Genomic DNA, 22,132 nt, shown 5'->3' with positions numbered 1-22,132 from the left:
TAAAAAAAAACTTGGTCTATTATTTGGGATACAATGTACCTTCTACATATAATTTTACAATTAATTTGGTTGTCATATTTATTTTATGAATGGTAGCAGTTTGATAATCGCTCTATACGTGCTTTCGTGGCACTTTGAACATCTCGCTCGCATAGCTACTTCTACTTCCTTCTGCTGCGGACTGTAGGTACTTGAGTTTCTATTTAATATCAGCAAACACGAAACAAAGCATTTTCTACTACCTAATAATACATACCTATTGCATGACTTATTTTTTACAAGTTTTTAATTCTGTTAGATAGAATACGAAGGAAAACAAAAGATAATTAAATTATACTTTTAGTCGAATACCTATTTCAAAAATCTTTCTTATAGGTTAAGGTTATAGGTTAATAACATTTTATTTGATTAAGTTCATCGATGAAATAAATACGTACCTGGAGCAAACACAAAATATGTAGGTATATAATCAATTTAAAAACACGTATTAAAAAAATTGTGGTGTCCTATACTTGAACTTCAAGTAGTCAATTCTCTATTAATATACCTCCATTTACATAGCTAAAAGCAATAAAATAGACCGGCCGGGAGTCTTTCTTGCGCGCCCTCGGATGCCTTGGATTCGCGTTCGCGTCCCTCGCCTGACTCGCCTCGTTGCTAACATGGTAAAAATTGAACCTTTTCGTGATATTCGTCTGTCTGTCTGTCCGAATGTCACATAATAAGTAAAACCGGACAAGTGCGAGTCGGACTCGCGGGTTCCGTACTTTTTAGTATTTGTTGTTATAGCGGCACCAGAAATACATCATTTGTGAAAATTTCAACTGTCTAGCTATCATGGTCACAGAATAAATAATAGTACTAGGTACAGAAGACTCACTCTCTAACAAAACGCGTCTGTTACGATATCAGGACAGGTATGGCCGCTAGGTGGCGGCAGCGCCACGCGCGGCTTATGGCTTAGCCATCAAAATTGGTGTGGAACGGATGTACTTTTAGCTACATACCTGTAGCAAAGCGACGAAATCGCGGAGTGAGCCACGCCTGTCATGGTTCATGAGATACAGCCTGTATGAAATTTTGTATGAAACTCGCTACGCTCGACACGCTTGTGGTTCAATTTTGGGATCTTTCGCTTGCTCGGGTATCAATGTTAACACGAGCGGTTAAACAACAACTTTGCCCCCTTGTAAAACTAATAACTACATATTTCATATCTCATGCTCTGAAAGTGGATCGTTGTTGTTCTAAAAGGTGCGCAGAAAGTGATACGTTTATGCTCTAGCGCAGAAAAGTGGTGTACTCCTCTGCGTCCCCGTCCCACGAACAACTGGGTGGAAACAAAATGGAAAAATAGTGTCTTTATTTCCTCGCCTGGAACAATTGGTAATTGTTTAATTTTACTAATCCCACGTTGATCCTTTTTTTATAAAAAATGATGTAAGTAAATTGTTCAAAACAAATTATTCTTGATTTCTTTCGTTGAATTCTATTTACTCTTCGAGCAACACGGAAGGGAGGCGGCATTCGCACTATTTCCCCTCTGCCGAGGTACAAGATTAGCGCGTCAATCTAATCTAGCGCGGGTAATAAAACTAGTTGCACTTGGATTTTTCACTAGACCGAGTCCAGACGCGCGCGTGAACACTGCTGCACAAAAATGCCTGTTTGCTCGGTTTTTTGTTATAAAAAGGGGTCGGGGACATCAAATTTACAAAAAGAAAGTGTTACATTTCACATGTAATATTTTTTTTACATATCATACGTTTAATTACATTCAAACACAATTATTATATTTTAGTCTCATGTAATTGTTGGATTTATCGATTTTGCTCGCTCAGTACAAATTGCGGATCGGTCGAGCGACAAATCCGACTTCTCATCTCTCAGAATACAATAGCATACTTCAACGAAAATGTGTTAGTGTGCGTGTTGTGACACTTGTCACTCGTCCGTACACAAAAAGAGATCGAGGTTTGCAAGATTTGTCTTTGACGTGTGTCATTTTCTATGTATTTGTGTCGTCATTACAGATTGGATTTTGTATGTAAGTGTGTGAGAAGTGCGACTGTGTGCACCTTTCCCCCCGCGAAAAATGGCAGAAAGATTTGTACGGTGAGATATCGATTGGGCCCCTCCCTTCCGATGTGTCGGAAGCCGGTGTTGCTCGAAGTATTTACTCGATTTCATAAGGCGGGAACCAAAAGGAATACATCAAAAATATTTTTTTAAACCTTACACTTGCGTAAATGAGCAAAGGCAGAATCTTATACAGCCACAGTTAAACGAATGTGCGATATTAAATTGGTTTTTAAAGTTATTTAGCACTATATTAATGAAAATAAAATAAAATACAAGATATTTTTTTTATATTATTTATTAAATTGTTATTTAATATTTAAAATACTTTTATTATGTTATTACGTGGTGCGGCGCACCAAGGTCGCGGTGCGGTCCGGTAGTCTGGTGCGGCTTTTAGAACGAAGATGTATAAAATTAAACAGTAAGTAAGAGGCAATCCCGCTGATTTTCAGACTATTATGAAAAAATCGTTTTAAAATTACTGCAGTTTGTTAAAAAATGTTTGTTTTCGTAAATATTGCAATCTAAATGATTTTCGCTAGGGGTTATTGAGACGAAACAGGAGCTGAGTTTTAAATATTTTAGGTAAATATACCCGTCTCGCTAACGGAAGCGGCACCTAAAAGTAGTGCGATAATACAAGGCGAAAAATCCTGCGTAAAAATCTCAAAAATCGAGGTTTCGTACTCCTCTGTTTCCTCCTCCAAAACAAACCAATCGTAACCAAATTTGGAAATCTAAATGATTATGAAATTATCTGTGTCGGACCGTTTTGCTTTTTTGGCTAATTGATATCAGTTTTGAATGCCACGCCTCTCATTGCGGCATAGTCAATTAGGCCATTTTGGCCATTTTTGAAGGGCTCTAGCGCCTTAAAAAACAAAAATATCAAAAAAAGCAAAACGGTCTGACACAGATATTGACAATATTAATCTGTGTTGAAAAAATCATTGCTCTCCACGGAGGAAAACGAGGAGTACGTTTGTATGGAGAAATGACCACTCCCGTTGGCTCTTAATCTTCACACATGTAAAGCCTCCGATTGCAAGTAAGTCTTGCTTTCTACCTCGACAGAAATGGGTGCCTTTCAACCCTTGGTTAACAATCTATTATTTCACCACACCAACTGGTAAAGCCCATCTTCATTGTTCAAAAACCGATAGCAAAGTTGCATTCTATTCACATGTGACGCAAAGTAATCAAATGCAAATTTTGAGTTGTTTTCTTATGTTTGCTGTTTGAATTGACTTTTAAATGATGATTTTGAATGATAAATATTTAATAATATTCATTTGGCTTTGATTTGGTTTGTTTTTAGGGTTCCGTACCTCAAAAGGAAAAAACGGAACCCTTATAGGATCACTCGTGCGTCTGTCTGTCCGTCTGTCACAGCCCATTTGCTCCAAAAGTACTGGACAAATTAAGTTGAAATTTGGTACACATATGTAATTTTGGGGAGTAAATGAGAAAATTAAAAAATAACGTTTTTTAAACTATATCGTGTTACATATCAAATGAAAGAGATCATTTTGAGAATCTCAAATATATTTGTTTTTGTAATTTTAAAATAAATAGTTTAGAAGTTATTTAAGAAAATAGCCAAAAAATGACCATTCCCCCAACTTTATCTCCGAAACTACTGCGTCTAAAATTTTGAAAAAAATATACAAAATAGTTCTTTACCTATAGATGACAGGAAAACCTATTAGAAATATGCAGTCAAGCGTGAGTCGGACTAATGACTTAGTTTTTGATCCGACCCCTACGGGTTTTTTAAAGGCAATTCACTCGCGTTTCACATATAAAAAATACATTGTTAAAAATTGGGTAGTGACGGAACCCTTGGAACGCGAGTCCGACTCGCACTTGGCCGGTTTTTTCTTTGATATATCTTACAGTTCATATTTTCTTCGGGTTGGTGTGGTGAAAAGTTTTGTGTTTCACTCGGGGACAAATTTTGTTTAACCCTCGTGCTTTGAAACTAGAGATGCCCCGAATAGTGAATTTGGCCGAATACCGAATATTCGGCCCATCTCTCGGCCGAATACCGAATATTAGGCAACCAAATATTCGGCATGACATGCGAACATTTTGATTAACAATTATTATGAAAACTGTTCGCAAACAAAGCACAATGTTTGCTAAGATATATTTATTTGTTGAACAGAATTAATGAATGTAGTTAGTTAGAGTCAATCAAATCAGATCCATGATATAAATAAAATATTTTGTAATCAACAAATGTTTAAAAACGTGCCTTCGAATTTAACTACTTTCCAAGAATATATTTTAAATATTAAATTTACCTAGTTTTTGGTTCTTTTATTGTAAAACTTTTCTTTTTAGGTAGGTGCAACAGATATTCAGTATTCGGCCGATTATTAGGCAACACTCGGCCTAATACCGAATATTCGGCATAGTTGCCGAATATTCGTGGCATCTCTATTTGAAACCCTCGCAAAGCTCAAGATTCCATATTTTGGACCACGAGCGAAGCGAATTTTGGAATTTTTCGCTTGCTCGGGTATCAATATTAGCACGAGCGGTTAAACAACAACTTTGCCCCCTTGTAAAACAAATAACTATTGTACCACGGACGTTATGACGTCACTGCTTACTAGCAGTGACGTCATTTTCACGCTTGTTATCACCTATAGCAGTCTAGTGAAAAGGTATCTATTAACAATAAATAGTAAGTAGGTATATTTCCGACGATAATTGACTAACATTGAGTACCTAAACATAGTGGGAAATGTATATGCTCGAACAAATTCTAGAGTAATATTAAAAAAAAAACAACTGATGAATAACTATTTTTAAACTAATTACTGCTACTCTCAATCTTTGACCTCGCAAATGTCAATTGTGAAGTCACTAAGAAAATATCAGTAATTACACCAGTTAAGTTGTAGGTACACAGAGCGAACAGCCGTTGTTCCTGGGTATATATTTTCAAGCATATTCTTTACTTGAAGATCCATTAATCCCTTCGAGCAACACCGGCTTCCGACACATCGGAAGGGAGGGGCCCAAGCGATATCTCACCGTACAAATAATCTTTCTGCCATTTTTCGCGGGGGGAAAGGTGCACACAGTCGCACTTCTCACACACTTACATACAAAATCCAATCTGTAATGACGACACAAATACATAGAAAATGACACACGTCAAAGACAAATCTTGCAAACCTCGATCTCTTTTTGTGTACGGACGAGTGACAAGTGTCACAACACGCACACTAACACATTTTCGTTGAAGTATGTTATTGTATTCTGAGAGATGAGAAGTCGGATTTGTCGCTCGACCGATCCGCAATTTGTACTGAGCGAGCAAAATCTATAAATCCAACAATTACATGAGACTAAAATATAATAATTGTGTTTGAATGTAATTAAACGTATGATATGTAAAAAAAATATTACATGTGAAATGTAACACTTTCTTTTTGTAAATTTGATGTCCCCGACCTCTTTTTATAACAAAAAACCGAGCAAACAGGCATTTTTGTGCAGCAGTGTTCACGCGCGCGTCTGGACTCGGTCTAGTGAAAAATCAGAGTGCAACTAGTTTTATTACCCGCGCTAGATTAGATTGACGCGCTAATCTTGTACCTCGGCAGAGGGGAAATAGTGCGAATGCCGCCTCCCTTCCGTGTTGCTCGAAGATTAATCCACAATTTCGCATCAACAGTGACACAGTATACGGACGGTTTGGATCGGAAACTGCATAACGTCTGTACTGCACCTGCTTTTTTGCATTCTGAAACGTTAGCATAAAAACTCAGTATAGTAGTATGTTATACAGAGTGATTCAGGAGACGTGAGCAGGACTAACACTGCGCATATCGTTAATTATAAGCAAACGTCGGACTATAGAGGGCAGTTTGAGGGCAAGGTAAGGTTTACAAAAAAATCTTAACTTACGAGTATTATAATGTACCTAGTATTTGTAACATAATTAAATTAGTTACCCGTTATTATTTATTCATCTTTAATGTGTAAATACTCTTTTAAGTGATGACTGATAGCCCACTGAAGTGGACACTTAAAAAACAAATAAATAGCTGACATGCGTCATTATGATTGTTGTTCATAGTTACCTATATTTGTTGGTAGAGACGGTAGAGTGCCGTCTAATCAATAGAAAGATTTGCTTTATTTGTTAATTTGCATATCTATGTACTGCAATGGAAACGATACTACGACAGCACTCCGAACTTAAGTCACAGAAAGGTCACATATATTGCTTAATATGTAAAGTTAATATGAAGCCCAAAAAATATAATGTTGATCGTCATCTATCTTCAAAAACACACAAATCAAGAAAAACTACTACTCTTGAGAAACTGGTCAATAAATATATAAATTTTAGTATTGAAAATGATAAAATATATTGTAATATGTGTCATTGTTACATAATTCCCAAAAAATGCAATATTGAAAGACATCTTGGTTCGCTCTCACACAGGCTGGTAAAAGATAAGCAAATGCAATTTAACGAAGATTTGACGAAATTCTTAGTTGAATGTAATATCCCATGGGCTCAGTTACAGAACCCAAACTTTAGAGGATTTATAGAAAAATGTATCAATCAAGAATACGGTGAGAATATTACTTTGCCTCATGAAAGTTACTTACGTAAGAAATACCTACCGAAAGTATACGAAGAAACAAAAGAAGAAATAAGGGAGGCATTAAAAAATCAATATATTTATTTAAGCATTGATGAGACCACGGATGCACAAGGAAAACCAGTCGCCAACGTAGTAATCAGAAGCCTTGATAATGCCGCAGCTAAAACGTGTCATGTCTTCAGCTCAAAAGTTCTTGAAAAAACGAATAATATTACTATTTCAGAACTCGCTCAGAGCACGCTTGACGATCTTTGGGGTGCCGACCATGACAAAAATAAGGAAAAACTTTTATTTTTTGTCACTGATGCAGCACGCTACATGACTAAAGCAGGAAAACGATTATCTCAAATATACCCGAATATGACACACGTAACGTGCCTAGCTCATGCGTTGAACAGGGTTGCAGAAACAATTAGAACACTTTACCCCAATGTGAATAACTTGATAAATTGGGTAAAAAAAATATTCTTGAAATCTCCCCTAAGAAGAAACGTTTTTCGAGAAATGCTTCCGGGTGTACCGTTTCCCCCCCAACCTGTTATTACAAGATGGGGTACGTGGCTCGCTGCGGCATCTTACTATGCCAAGCATTATTTTGCTGTTAAATCTGTTGTAAATACACTAAATAGTCGTGAAGCCATTGCGATCAAAGAAGCAAAACGTATATTTGCTATAGCCAGCGTAGAAGAAGAAGTGAAGTTTATTCATACACATTTTTCCGAGATAACAAATAGCATACAACACTTGCAAAATCCGAATTTGCCGCTGCAGTCTTCTTTGAATGTAATAAATAAGACTATGAACAAATTGTCAAAAGTACGTCTGCACCCTAAGGGAAAACAAATATATCTTAAATTACGAAGTGTCTTAAAATCTAATCCAGGGTATGAGACAGTAAGGATGATGAATAAACTAATTCAAAACGAAGAGGTTGAGACTACAAGCAAAGTCAATAAAAACACTCTTCAGCATTTTGAGCAATGCCAATACTTGCCAATAACTTCAGTCGATGTTGAAAGATCGTTCTCCCGTTTAAAATGGATATTTTCAAAGCCGACGAAGAACCTTGACTGCCAAGAATTTGGAAAAAATATTAATAATATATTCTCATAATATACCTACAAATGTACCATGAATGTAAATTAAATCAAATAAAACACAGATTATACAATCTTATTTTTATTTAAAATTTAAAGGATATAAAAAAATAAACACCTAACTAACGTACAGCCTTAGAGCCGTGTTCATAGAACTTGACATGCCCAGTTAACTCATTTGTTTTGTTCCTTTCTCACAGCTGCAATTGTCTGAGTGACGGATAAAGCCAAACGAACTTTTTCGCCATTTTGACTTATGTGTAGTCCAAGTACGTTTATAAATAACGCAGTTAGTTGCTATGATATTTGGAATTTCACATTATAAATACTAGGTACCAAATACTAAGTACAAATACTCGAAAGTGAATTGATTGATTTGCGAACCTTACCTATCATTCTGACATGCCACGAAAATGCCCGCTGGAGTCCGACGTTTGATTATAAGCAACTGTTTCGTATCAGTATTAGTGAGGTTAACGTTAATTTACTAGTCGTGTTGAAAAAAAAAATTATTATTTTTTTACGACATGCATGGTCACCCTATAATTAGAATACTAAACTACCGATATTCTGTGTCAAATTGAATGTCATTACTGTCATCACGGTCTGGTTACTTTTGAAAACTCGTATCTCACTCAAGTTTGACAGTTTATTTTCTTCGTAATCAAAATGCCATTACGGTTAAAGAGGTTTTATGTTTATTAATTAGGTCCTGTAGGGTGACCATGATTGTTAAGAATTAAATTTGCCCTCACCAAAAAGTTAAAAAATAGGAAAAAGTGTTGTTGTTTCTCCTAAATACGACGGTGATCGATCAATTATCAGTTACTGAGTGTGCAGGATTAGTCCTGCTCACGTCTCATGAATCATCCTGTATATTTGTAATCTACTCAACAAGCCCTTTCATTTGATACGCCACATGGTATATTTAAAATAAAATATGTATTCCTTTTTACTGCCGACTTAAGTATATGAATTAAATTAAGTAATATATGAACTTTGTATTAGTACTAAGTAAACAGGGATTTTAAACCCAGAGTTAGGTGTTTTATTAGTTTTTTTTATATAGTTACTTAATTTTGTTACATGGGCATTATACAGTGGTGCAAGGAGTACAGTAAGAAAATTTGTATTAGTACATTTTGACAAAAGTGCGCAAGGTGCGCAATTGCGTAAGTCAACAATTCTGAATTAACACGAGCATTTATGCGAGATGATTTAAACAAGGAGGAATGCGAATGACATTAAAAAAAATAGTTGATATGGAACTTATGGAAGGCAAGAAAATAGCTTTATGCTGTGTGGCTTTCATTCGACAATAACTTTTAGTTTTAAATTTAGCTGAATTATCCGCACATACCTTACTTTAAATACTAAGGGCTCAAACAAGTTTATTCTGATCTGATTATTGTAATAGCAACCGACGTGTCGTGATCTTTATTACGTAAAGTGTTATTATTCCGCAAATTTACCATCATTTATATCATTAAGTACCTGCACGGCACAACAAATACTATATTTAATGTTTTCGCTATTAAACGCTAACATGGGTTACTTCGCTGTAAAATAGAAAACCTGTGTGTGCATTACCTCGAAACTCCTCGGTTTTCCTACTATGGCAAAGTCTTTTTTTTTATTATTAGCCTTATTAAGTGTCCCACTGCTGGGCAAAGGCCTCCCCTCGCTTCCTCCGCTCAACCCTGTCTTTTGTAGTTTCCCGCCAATCCGGATAAAATGCGTCCAAATCGTCACGCCATCTCCTTTTCGGTCTGCCTGCACTCCGGCCAGCACCATCTATGGTGTTTCGTGGGTCCCACTCCGTAACCATTTTGGCCCACCTTTCAGGGTGCATGCGGCAGACATGTCCAGCCCAGCCCCACTTAAGCTTAGCGGTCTTAACACCTACATCTACAACTCGAGTTCTGGAGCGCAGTTCCGTGTTTCTGATTCTATCAGTCCTGCGAACACCCAGTATACTGCGCTCCATCGCTCGCTGGCAAACCTTAAGTTGGCAAAGTCTAAACTAAATATATCTATAACTAGTTACATGATCCCTCGTAACTAAGTATAAATACTTATGGCACGTATTTAACCGGTCAACTAATTAATCGAAATTGGGTAGTTTAAAAAAATAGATATGGTTACTAAAATTAATAGATTGGCAACAAAAACGGAGCCTTAAAATATATCAATATGAGTTGTATTTTAATGCCGTTACAGCTTCTGATTATTTTTAGGCAGGTACCAAGTATTTATTTGGCAACTGAATTATTATATTGGAGACCATTTATGAAGCACATTTTAAAAAGAAAACGGCTATCTATTAATTCCAAAATGCAGTTCTTTTAAAATACTTTGTTTCGTCACTACACGGTCAACCTAACACGTTCCTCCTCGCTTCGCTCGTCGTCGCACCTATCTTCTGACTGTGGCAGAACACAGTGGTAACTATTGAAATTAGTAATTAAAAATTGAAAGATCTAATGGTATAATGGCCATTAGGTGTTTCATGATTAGGAACTTCAACTATAAGTATACTGACCATTGCGCATTGGTAAATTAATTAGAGGTGTTTTGTGTAAATAGTGACCAATATTCATTAAATTTAACTGCTCTCCTATCAAACTACTACCTGGAACGATATGCTCAATATGATTAGGTACTTAGATGTGAACCACTAGGTAGATGACAACCAAATTTTATGATCGCTTTTCAATATTAGTTGCCAACTTATTATTTTAGACGCCAACTTATCACTTCAAGTTTCCTATAAATTATTTGGGTGGCTTGATTTTGCTGCCAGTTTTTTAATAATATGATGCTTATATTTGAGGTTAATATAAATTTATTGGTGCTAAAATATTAATGCACAGCCAAATTATATTATTATATGCTCAATGAAAGTTCCTGTTTAATATTTTAGTTGCCCGGTTAATAATCAGCCAATACTTATTATAAGCTAGACCGAACTAAATGAATGATACGTATGTATGTCGATAGATGATTATGTACGTCTTTATTGCGAAAGTGTTCTGGTTATATGAAAATCATAAAAAAAACCGGACAAGTGCGAGTCGGACTCGCACACCGAGGGTTCCGTACTTTTTAGTATTTCTTGTTATAGCTGCAACAGAAATACATCATCTGTGAAAATTTCAACTGCCTAGCTATCACGGTTCATGAGATACAGCTAGGGCTTCCAATACCGGGATCCCGAAATACCGGGATCCCGTCTGTTTAAACAGATTTTTCAATACCGGTATTTTTTAATGAAATACCGGGATCCCGGTATTTTCAAAAACAAGGAAAATGTGCCTATTATAACGTTTAAAATGTATTAAAATGGTCAAATTCGGCTGTATCAAAAGATAACTTTCCAATTTAATTAAAGAAGATCATTTAATTGAAACAAGATCTGTGCATATGCGTTAGATAAATATTTGGTGATGAATTCTGATGTTCTGGATATATTAAGGGGCCACCCCACGCGAATGACCTTCGATCTGAATCTCTTAGTTTTCTAATGTTTTTTGTAGCTTATTATATTAACATCAACAGTTTGAAGCAATATATACTGCAAAACGTAATTCAAGACAAAAAAAAGTAAGAAAATGTTGCCACTTTTTACTAGCGCGTCTTGTATTAATGCAAAAATAAGTATATAAAAGTACTTTTTTAACTCGCAGGAGTAAAATTACTAATAAATAAATTATCTTAGCGTGATTATTTATCATAAGGAATTTACTATTTTACAAACAAATTATTACAGCAACATTGTCTTACTTTTTTTGGTATTGAATTACGTTTTGCAGTTTAGTATCCTATATTTACTTCAAAGTTCATTGCCTTCGAGATATTTGGCATCAAAGTTGAACAATTTTAGGCTTTAAACTGGTTTTCTGGCCATAACTTTTGTGTTAATTAGTTTAAAATGAAAACCCTGGACACGTTTCCCGAGACGTCAAAGACGAACCCAAATATTTAGATTTCGTACATGTAATTGTAAGATTCTTCACTGCAAACTAGATACGAAAAAAGTGTTTTTTTTTTCTATAATTTTATAATAATTAAATATAATTAGTTCTTAAAATTTTATCAAAAAGTAGAAAGACATTAATTGTAATGGCATACGAATTTTTGGTGCCAAAGAATATTTATTGGCTGATTATTAGGTTGAACTAAAAATGTGACTTGTGAAGTCAACAAGGCGGATAAAATGATTGCCAACCTGGAGGGTTGACATAATTATTGCAGGTGGCGATTATTGTTTAATATCCTAAGCTAAGGACATACATATCTGGTGTAAAAGTGAGCCTTTAAAAAAAAACTCAAATTGTTTTAGCTATTTATAGTCAATACCGGGATCCCGGGATCCCGGTATTGATGAAGACAGTTTCGGTATTAATACCGGTATTGAAAGAAGTCCGGTATTTGGAAACCCTAGATACAGCCTGGTGAGTCACCAGGCTATACCATATGTAGCCGCCGTGCAGGTCAGGATCTCGACGACTCAAATAAAAAGCTTCGATTTGAAGTAAACTATTATAATTTCAATAGGTACTGGTTTTACAAGGGTTCCTTGACTAAACGGTTAAATGTAAAAGTGGTGTGGTAATCGTATGGAGGCTGATGAAAGAGTGATTTGCATAATTTGAATGTCCGAAAATAGTGGTTAAGATTTGGGTGCCTCTAATTGGCCGCGATACATAATATGTGGAGCGCTCCTATTGGTGCTTTAGAAAAAGCTTCCAAATACTAGCCGAGCCCGACGGCTGCGTTTAGTTACTGTATTATACAAATAAAGGTTGCGTTCGCAACATACTCCCGGGCGTTGAGAGACTCAACAAAAAAAGACAATAAAAAAAATGGAAGTTGTAGAATTAACTAAGTAATAGGGAGGGGGCACAAGTTGTTATACGCCCTACGGATGACTCCTTTCTTCGTGCGTATGTCGGCGACTCTGGTGACGTTGTCCGTGCCCGGGTACAGCTTCGTGACGCGTCCCAGCAGCCACAGGAGAGGAGGAAGTGCGCGGTCCTTGACTAAGACCATAGTCCCAACTTGCAGCTGGTCCGTTGAGGTGTGCCACTTCGTCTTCTGCTGGAGGAGAGTAACATACTCATTAGAAAAGCGGCTCCAAAAATGCTGCTTGAGTTTTTCAACTCTCTGGAACCGTTCAAGCCGCGAGATGTTTTCTTCAGTCAGAGGTTCTTGTGGGACTGACAGAAGAGAACGTCCAATAAGGAAATGAGAGGGCGATAGGTAGGTCAGATCAGATGGATCAGAAGATAAGGGGGTTAGGGGCCTAGAATTTAAAATAGCTTCTATCTGAATCAGGCAACAATTTAATTCTTCATACGTTAAGTGTGTAAGAGATAGAATGCGTTTGAGGTGATATTTTGTTGATTTTACTGCGGCTTCCCAAAGTCCGCCGAAGTGAGGTGAGTAAGCCGGGCTAAATTTAAAGTTAAATAGATTTTCTGCCATACCTGACTGCAACTTATCGTGATTATTTTTTAAGAAATTACTAAGCTCGTTTGATGCCCCGACAAACGAAGTCCCATTGTCGCAATACAGAGTTTGAGGCTTTCCCCGACGACTCATGAAGCGGCGGAGAGCAGCAAGGAACGACTCTGTCGTTAGACTTGTGACAAGTTCCAAGTGAAGAGCCTTGACTGAAAGACAGACAAAAACTAAAATATATGATTTAATTGTTTTGCTACCCCTACCCTTTCGATCAGCTATCAGCACTGGTCCGGCAAAATCCATTCCCGTATGTAAAAAGGGATATTCTAATTGTGTTCTATCGTTAGGTAAGTTGCCCATAGACATTTGAAGAGGCCTAGCCTTGAACCTGATGCAGCGAACGCATTTATGGACTAAGTGGCGCGCCAGGTTTCTTCCGCCGAGCGGATAATATGTTTGCCGAATGCTTGCTAGTAAGAGCTGAGGCGGGGCGTGCAATAATGCCATATGTTGCATATCAAAGAGCAGTTTGGTAAGGTGATGCCTGCTGCACAATAAGATTGGGTGCTTAACGTCGTAACTATAGTAAGCATCATTTATCACCAGTGGTGACAGACGGACGGACGGACAGCGGAGTCTTAGTAATAGGGTCCCGTTTTTACCCTTTGGGTACGGAACCCTAAAATACTGAAGGCCACGGAATGGAAGAACGGAACGGACCTGGAAGTTAAAACATTAAATAAAACAGTTTTCACCTACTATTTCAATTTCTGTGGATCTGAATTACCCCGAGGAAACGGAAAGAAATATATTTTAGTCAGAGTAGGTAAGTAAATACCGCTTGGTAATTTTGGGCACTCGTTCGGACAAACCTTACACGTCTCTATTTATAATCTATTTTTTTTATCTCTTGGTCACATTAAGTACACTCCGCAAGGCATTTTATGTATGGATTTATAAGGTACCTACATATATTATACGAATTAAACTTATTTAATAACATTAACGAATAAATATGAATATCTCAGTTTACGATGGAATTAAGTTTAACCCGCCTGACGGTAAGCGATCACAATTTATATTCGCCTGTATAACGTCAGGGGCCTTACAAGCGCATTTACCTACATGTACTTCATTGTAAATCGTTTAAATTATAACTTGTGGGTATGATAAAGCCATGGTAACTAATAGTTAGTCTATGACTCTAGTTAAACAAGTCAGAACGAGAAACGATTCTATATGATTACACAGTCTATTGAGCTTATAAACGATACTTTGTGGATCACTGCGTGTCACGCCCTCTGTAGTGGGGAATTAGAAACCGGCTTTCCTTTCTCATTCAAACTGCTGATATAATTATGGAAAACTACAGTCAAGTGAAAAAATATGGATGCACTCATCATACTCAAAAATCTGTCCCATAGCTCTTATGTCATCAAATTAAGAACTATGGGACATACTTTTGAGTAACTTGTATATGCACCCATTTTTTTATACTTGACTGTACCACAGAATACATAATAGTACTACCGTACAGAAAGGACACTTCCTACAAAACCGAAGTTTGATAGCGATTCAGGGTCGAATCGTGCTATCCCTTTCTAATGTATGACACTATCCCTTTTCGGCTATTTTGGGTTGTCAAAATTCAAGTGGTGCCACTGCCAACCCTAATAATTGCTCGGAGCAATGCTGAGCCGAACGGAGCCAAGTTTACCCGAAGTCAGGAGTTTCTCCCCACTGACTATACCTACTACCAATCAAGTTCATCCGATTGTGTAACAGGTAGAGTCTGTTCGGAAAGAGAAGAGTCGTGAAATGTATTGGGCCCCATACATTCCACGACTCTTCTCTTTCCGCACAGACTCTAACAGATGCACTTATAGATGGTCTCACATATACTTTATATTTATTCACATTTTCAATAGTTGTTCTTGTCTCAAAATAGTACCATTTATAAAATTACATACGCCCAAGGAACCTCGCTTTAAATAAGAGTTATTGCAGCTCTCATTAGTTTTATTTTAAATATTTACTTTTTTAAATTGAAGATATGAAAAAATTACTAAACTTTTATTTATTATATCAGGGGTCTCCAAACTTTTTTACCTGAGGGCCATATTGCGCCTCAGAATTTTCGCGCGGGCCACCGTCGGCGCCGAGGGGGGGGTGGGTGTATCTGGGGTTGCTGCTGTTAGGGCTGAACACCTGGAGCCTGGCTCCCGCGGGCCGGATTGGACCGCTGTCGGCGGGCCGGATTGGACCGCTGTCGGCGGGCCGGATTGGAACGCTTCGCGGGCCGGATTTGGCCCGCCGGCCGGGGTTTGGAGAGCCCTGACTTATATCAAAGATACATTTATTAGTAAGATGTGTAAAATCTAAGACATTTTCGTACTTCGAATTTGACGAGATGGCGCTGTACAGCTCCATACATTTTGCGGTAATTCTGATTGTCAAAAGTTGACGTTCGACAATGAGGAGGCACACTGACATTTTATCACGCCAGGTGGCGCCTCCACAGTGGGGTCTTGGCGTCATTGTCAAATCACATACATTTTTTCAAATAAATTGTAAACATTCTCCGTTTTCTCCAAAATACTGCAATATTGTGCGACAAATTGTGGAAATATAGGATCTCCCTTTTTTCCCAAAGACCCGATATGCATAAATTGGTGAGAAAAAGCTTGGAGTATCAAAAACTAAGGCAAATGACAAATACCGTTATTATAGGCTGCATTTTAAGGAAGATAAATATTTTGGAAAGAGTAAATACACAGGTAAGCTAAGTTTTAATGAAGTAGTACATAATTTAGGGCATAATGGCTTGGCCATACATGCTGTACTCCATACGCATAACGACTTTGTGTACCTATCTGATGTGTCGTAGGGCGGGCGTATATGAAACGCCTTCTTGTACATCCAGGTGATCCAGGTATGGGTCAATTTCACCAAACGAGCATTTTTGTCTAATTCCCATGGAATTTTGAAATACCAACATTACACAAAAAAAATTATGCTGATAATTTGATAAAAAATATAATAAACATTAATTTTGTTATGGGGTAAAAATATTCATAAAACTATAAAAGTTATTTCAATTTAAAATTTTAATCAGGGCACGGGAATTAGTGTGTCCATGGGAATTAGATTTTACTAGCACGGAAATTAGAACATGGCACAGGAATTGTTTTCTTAACTTATTTTGGTAGTTAAAACTATTATTTATGTTTATTTTAATCTACAATAATATACTGCAACCATACTGAAGCGGCATCGAACATATTTACCTTCTTTAATTTTAGTTTCGGACGACAAATCTACGAAAGTATGATACACTAAAAACTACATATTTGACTAATCGTTTCCTTTATTTTAATGGCAACTAATCTCTCTTTCTTAGTAAAATGTACATATTTCAAAACAATACTTTGAGTAGTTGCGTAAACATGTCCGCCTTACATACAAAACTATTCATTAAAAAGTGTAATTATGTATCTGCATGTAGATAGGTACAAGGTGTATGATCTGGTATATGGCCGTATAGGAAATGATACTAAGAAATAAATAGGGGCACAGTGAGAAGAAGTTATTGTGTAAGTTAATCTGAAGAAATCGAATATGCTGCCTTCATAAATTCATAACACAAAAAATTCTTTGACCACATATGAGGTAAGGTGGGGTAAGACTATCACCGGGGTAAGACTATTACTTGTATGGAATCCTCATACTGTTAGTCTTGCCCCAATCAAAATAAACTTGTATATCTACGGGGTGTCCCTGCCCTCCGGGAAAATCTTCAAAGTGTAGGTTGGTTAAGTAATTTCTCAAAAATATCATAATCTTCCTAGAAAAAACTTCAGGTAGGTAGTTTTTTTTTAGAAACATTGAGACATAATATTATTATTGACGATTATAATTATTTATTGACATTTAGTTCAGAATATTTCTTTTAGAACATAGAACTTTGTAGCTTTTCCACTTTCTAAGCCGTAGCACTACGGAGCGTCTTATCAGTTTGTCAGCGTTATAGGGAAAATATACATTCTACATACCAAAAAAAATACCAAAAACAAGGCATTGATTTATTAAACAAAATTTCAATCAAAAATATGGTTTTATTCATTGAAGTTACGAGTAATGTAGTAATAATGAAGTAACCATTGATCGTATTTATTGTAAGGGTATGGGGCGATACACTTCGTTTTTGAGCTTTATCTTTTATATGACAATACACAACGGTAACTATCACAGCTAATTAGTGAGCTCGACGTAAATTGTAGAATAGTTATCTGATGTGCAGGGCAAAGTTAGCGCCTCCATGTTAACAACTAAACACTTGCCCAAACTTACTACTCGTAAACAAATACACATATATAAAATTATTTTATAGAGACATGTGTTTTCCTGATATTACACGACAGTTAAGTTTTTCTTGATGAACAAATGAACACCAAATACGTCTATTTAGATAAAAAAAAACACATTGATCAAACATGGCGTCGCAACCAACTTCTTCGCCTTTATTTTAAAGCTATAAAAAAACCTCTTTCTTTCTTTTTAAGATTTAAAATACCTAATTACAATCAAATAAACTGAACAAGTCTACAAGGTAAATAACCCGTATTCAACAGTATTCAAGTAAATATCTCAAATATAGGTAAAACATTATGAGAAAGTCTATTCCTGTTTAAACAGAATTAATAGTTAGCCTCATATGCTTTTTATTCACCAAATACGTTTTCTTAGATTAAAAAATCACATTACACATGGCGTCACAACCAACTTCTTCGCCTTTATTTTTAAAGCTATAACAAGACCTCTTTCTTTCATTCTAAAGATTTAAAATACTTACAAAGTAATATAAAATCAAATGCACTTAATATAATTATGTATCTTTTAAAAACAAGTATACAAGGTAAAACTCGTATTTAATAGTACTCAAGTAAACTTCTCAAAAAGGATCATGATTTATTGATTACGTTAAATAGGCGTATTAGTAAGCTCGACGTAAATATGTATAATATCTGATATGCAGGGCAAATTTAGCGCCGCCATGTTAGTTCCTCTAGTAAACAAATACACCCATAAAGTAAGTTTAAAAAGACATGTGTTTTCCTGATATTACACGATAATCAACAGTTTGTTTATGAACAAATGAACATCAAATACGTCTTCTTAGAAAAATAAATCCCATTACACATGGCGTAACCCACTTCTTCGCCTTTATTTTAAAGCTTTATAATTAATTAGAAACAAAAGTAAAATCAAATAAACTTAATACATCTTTTCAAAACAATTATACAAGGTAAAACCTGTACTTAATAGTATTCAAGTAAACTTCTCAAAAAGGATCATGATTACGTTATTTAGGCAAGTAAAACATTATTAAGAAGTTTTAAAAGTATCATAAATAAACTATGCTTTTTATTTTCTACAAGTTTCATTTGATCAATAAGGATTACCGTTGCGTAGGGAGCAAGGTTTTGGCATTACCTATGTTTGTTAAGTATTTAGTCTAATTTAATCTAATGTAATATGAAAAGCTAGTAAAATGATGTCGTTTATTTCTTTGGTATTTAATATGACTAACATATTGTTTTTAAATATATTTATGAAGCAATTCACAACTTGCGAAGCTATAAATGCAAGTATGTAATAGTCTGAATTCGTTTTTTGCCTTTGAGGGAAACAGAAAAATACCAAAACTTTCACTCCTACTGCCACTACATATTTAGCTATAATTTAAAAAATGCTAAATTCAGAGTCGGAATCATTTTCAGCTGCATCATTGTTACATTCTTTGGGCGATGCATCGTTCTGCATAAAAACTCGATCTGACAAATCATCAGAGAATAAATTGGTCGGAATATTCTCTATATCACTCACTGAGTTCATATTGGGGTCATAGTGACTATGTAAAAGTTGTCCTAAACTAGGTGGAGACGTTACAGTCAAAGTCTGTGGCCATTTTTTACCAGTATTTTTTGATGTCTTTTGCCGATTTGCTCCGAGCAAAAAAGGATCCGATCCTTTGAAGCGATGTACAGCCAAGGGGCTTCGTTCTTGTATGGCTTCGTATCTTGAGTGTAACAACGGCTGCGGTGGACTTTCAACATTGTTTGAAACGGTTTCCATAAAAACGTTCGTAGGGCTTTTAGCAGGTGGGTTTTCGAGTAGTGACAATTCATTTGGTCCACTGGTCGGCTCATCTTGAAAAACTCTTTGATTGGAAATAATTGAATTGTTTTCGCCAATGTCATGAAAACCTACATGCTTCCCATGAGGGCATTGCGTCACGTAATTTATGCAGTCCGGTTCTATACAAGTTAGTGATCGAAGTGCTAAACGGTTTGGTATTTCTTCGGTCCACACAACTTGATGCACTTTCATTGTGCCGAAAGGTCTTTATGTTATCAGGAAGCAACCAAACTTTTTCGTCAATTTTGTGTTCTTCGACGATTTTAATTTTTACGCCGGGTGCGGATTTTTTTAAATTGCCAACGAGTGAATCAATATCGGTTATATCTTTACTATAAGCGACTAGTTGATCAGCAGTTTTTTTTAAAACGCCTTCAACACCATCAGGTGCACCCTTGCCGTGGCCACATTCGCAATAGTGCCATAATACACGGGTAAGTTTTGAACAGTATGATTGAAGTCGTGTTATTACATAAAACATCGTTTTATTGCGATATTGGGCAGATGGTGAATCAGAAACGATGTGAAGGGTAGTTATATTAGGAACACTTTCTTGAATTTCATCGAGTATTGGTTCGAGGTGAGCCCAAACTGCAATTGCATCATGTCTCAAAGATGTACTGATGGTGCAAAATGACTGTGTTTGTAGTCCTCATTTTTTCGGGTATATATCACAGATGTATGTAACGTCATTTGACTTCTACTGGCACCAAAGTGAACTGACTGTATTTCAGAGTTATATTTTGTGCTATAATTTTCCGAAAAGTCTATATGAACTAAGCATTCTCTTTCCGACATATTGTCTTTCACATGTTTAATAGACTGATATTGGTTCTTTATATTAGCACAATGATTCATAAAAGGGGCTAAGTCTTTTTCAAATTTTGCGATCGCCGTTTTCGGGTAGACTGAATGTTGTATTTTGTCTACTACTTTTGCTGTTTTAGTAACATTATCTTTGACATACGTTTTATTTTTTCTTTCCCATGCCCAATACGCTATGGGATTAGAATTATCAAATTGCTGATACATTACTGTTTTGTTTTTACAGTTTGTGCATTTTCGTTGAAGACAGTCAACCGTAACTTTTTCACAGCAAATCGTTTTTAATAACTCGGTGATTGTATTTTCTTTTATAATGCGATTATGTTTTAGCGACGTTACAAGCAATTCCATATTGGCATGCGTTTGACAAAGACACGTGTCTCTTTTTTTCGGATCTGGCGTTACAATCCAAAATGGTTTTAATCTTGTGAACTGCACGTAGCTAATCGGCGGATGGTTTAACTCTAAATATTTCAAGTGAAGGTTCTTCAAAGTGTCATTTAAATACCTTTTTTGTTTTTTTAATGAATTTTTCGTAATAGTGTCTTTCTTTCCAGGACATAATCTGCTATTCTCATCATCTTCAAAGAAATTTGTGACTATGCTTCGCAGTTCTTTCTTTTCTCTGTATCTCGTTTCTCTCTTTTTCTCTGTATTTAGAGTTTGTTTCGGAATATCATTCACTTTAATAATTTTACAGGTTGGACTACTTACAATGTTTTGAAATCGTTCTAATCGTTTGCGATACGTTTCTTTGTCTTTATGTAATTTAGATATTTTATTATGCAATTTCCTTATTAGTTTTGATTTATTTCGTTGATATTGTCGTAATTTTGTTTTGTGAAATTCCATAGATCCGTCAGAACTTGGACTGGCAGGACAAAAAGAAGAGCTCGATGAATTTGCTTCGCATATAATCGGAGACAAACATGGCGGGGTTTGAAGTGGGCTACGTGCGCTCAGACTATCATGATTTGAGCTACTAATAGACTGATTAGTATCAGTTTTAGAGCGCAAGAGCATTAGCTGTGGATTTGACCGTTCCTTATTCGAATCATCAATGCTGACACTTCTCGACCGACATTCCCCGGATTGCCGTTGGTATGGAACACTACAAGAATGTACAACATCTATTTCTATACTGGGGCTCCTATTGATACGCAAGTTGCTGGGATGAAGGCTGCTACGTTGAGGTAAAGAAGTTTGATCAGGTCGAGACAGAGGTTCTTTTTCATTTTGGTTAACAGGAAAATCTGTCGTGCTTTTATTGCTTTTAGGTCGGGTGTTTTTAGTGTTTGTTTTTCTTTTTTTGGTTTTTTTCTTAGCATTTTGCCTCGCTTTGTACGCAATATAATTTTTCCTATTACGCTTTTGAACTTTTTTTCTATGGCGGGGGGAAAGTTCAAGTAATGGAAGCTTAACTTTATTTTGTTTTTGTCTGAGATACCGCTCTCTGTCTTTCTGTTTTAGCGCTTCTCTTCGTATTGGATCACTTTTGAGTCTGGCTCTACGATTTTGTTCATATAGTTTTTTCTTCAAACGCTTCTCTTCTATGCTCTGTTTTTTTTTCGGCGCCATTCTAAACAATTAAAGTTATGCTTAGTATTTGAAACGGACGTTAATACCATAAGATAAGATAGACCCGAAAAACCCGACCAACTTTTAAGGGGAAAAGATTACTAGCTCCTGCCCGCGACTTCGTCTACGCGGCATGATGATGATGATTGATAAAATATATCCCATCAAAAACATTACATGTAAAAAGATGCAAGTCTCGCAACGCCGTTCTTCTACTACAAAAAAGTCTTGAGATACAATGTGAAACCAAGT

At 36.2% G+C, this 22,132-nt stretch overlaps 1 long non-coding RNA gene across 1 annotated transcript in view; it reads left to right on the top strand.

The window, feature by feature from the left end:
• LOC134804928 (uncharacterized) overlaps positions 1–22,132 on the top strand; it is a 273,322-nt gene that overhangs the window by 250,521 nt on the left and 669 nt on the right. The gene's annotated exons all lie outside the window — the stretch shown is intronic.

This window comes from Cydia splendana, chromosome Z (genome assembly GCF_910591565.1).
Source record: "Cydia splendana chromosome Z, ilCydSple1.2, whole genome shotgun sequence".
Lineage (NCBI taxonomy): Eukaryota > Metazoa > Arthropoda > Insecta > Lepidoptera > Tortricidae > Cydia > Cydia splendana.
This window is presented reverse-complemented; position numbering and strand designations above follow the sequence as displayed.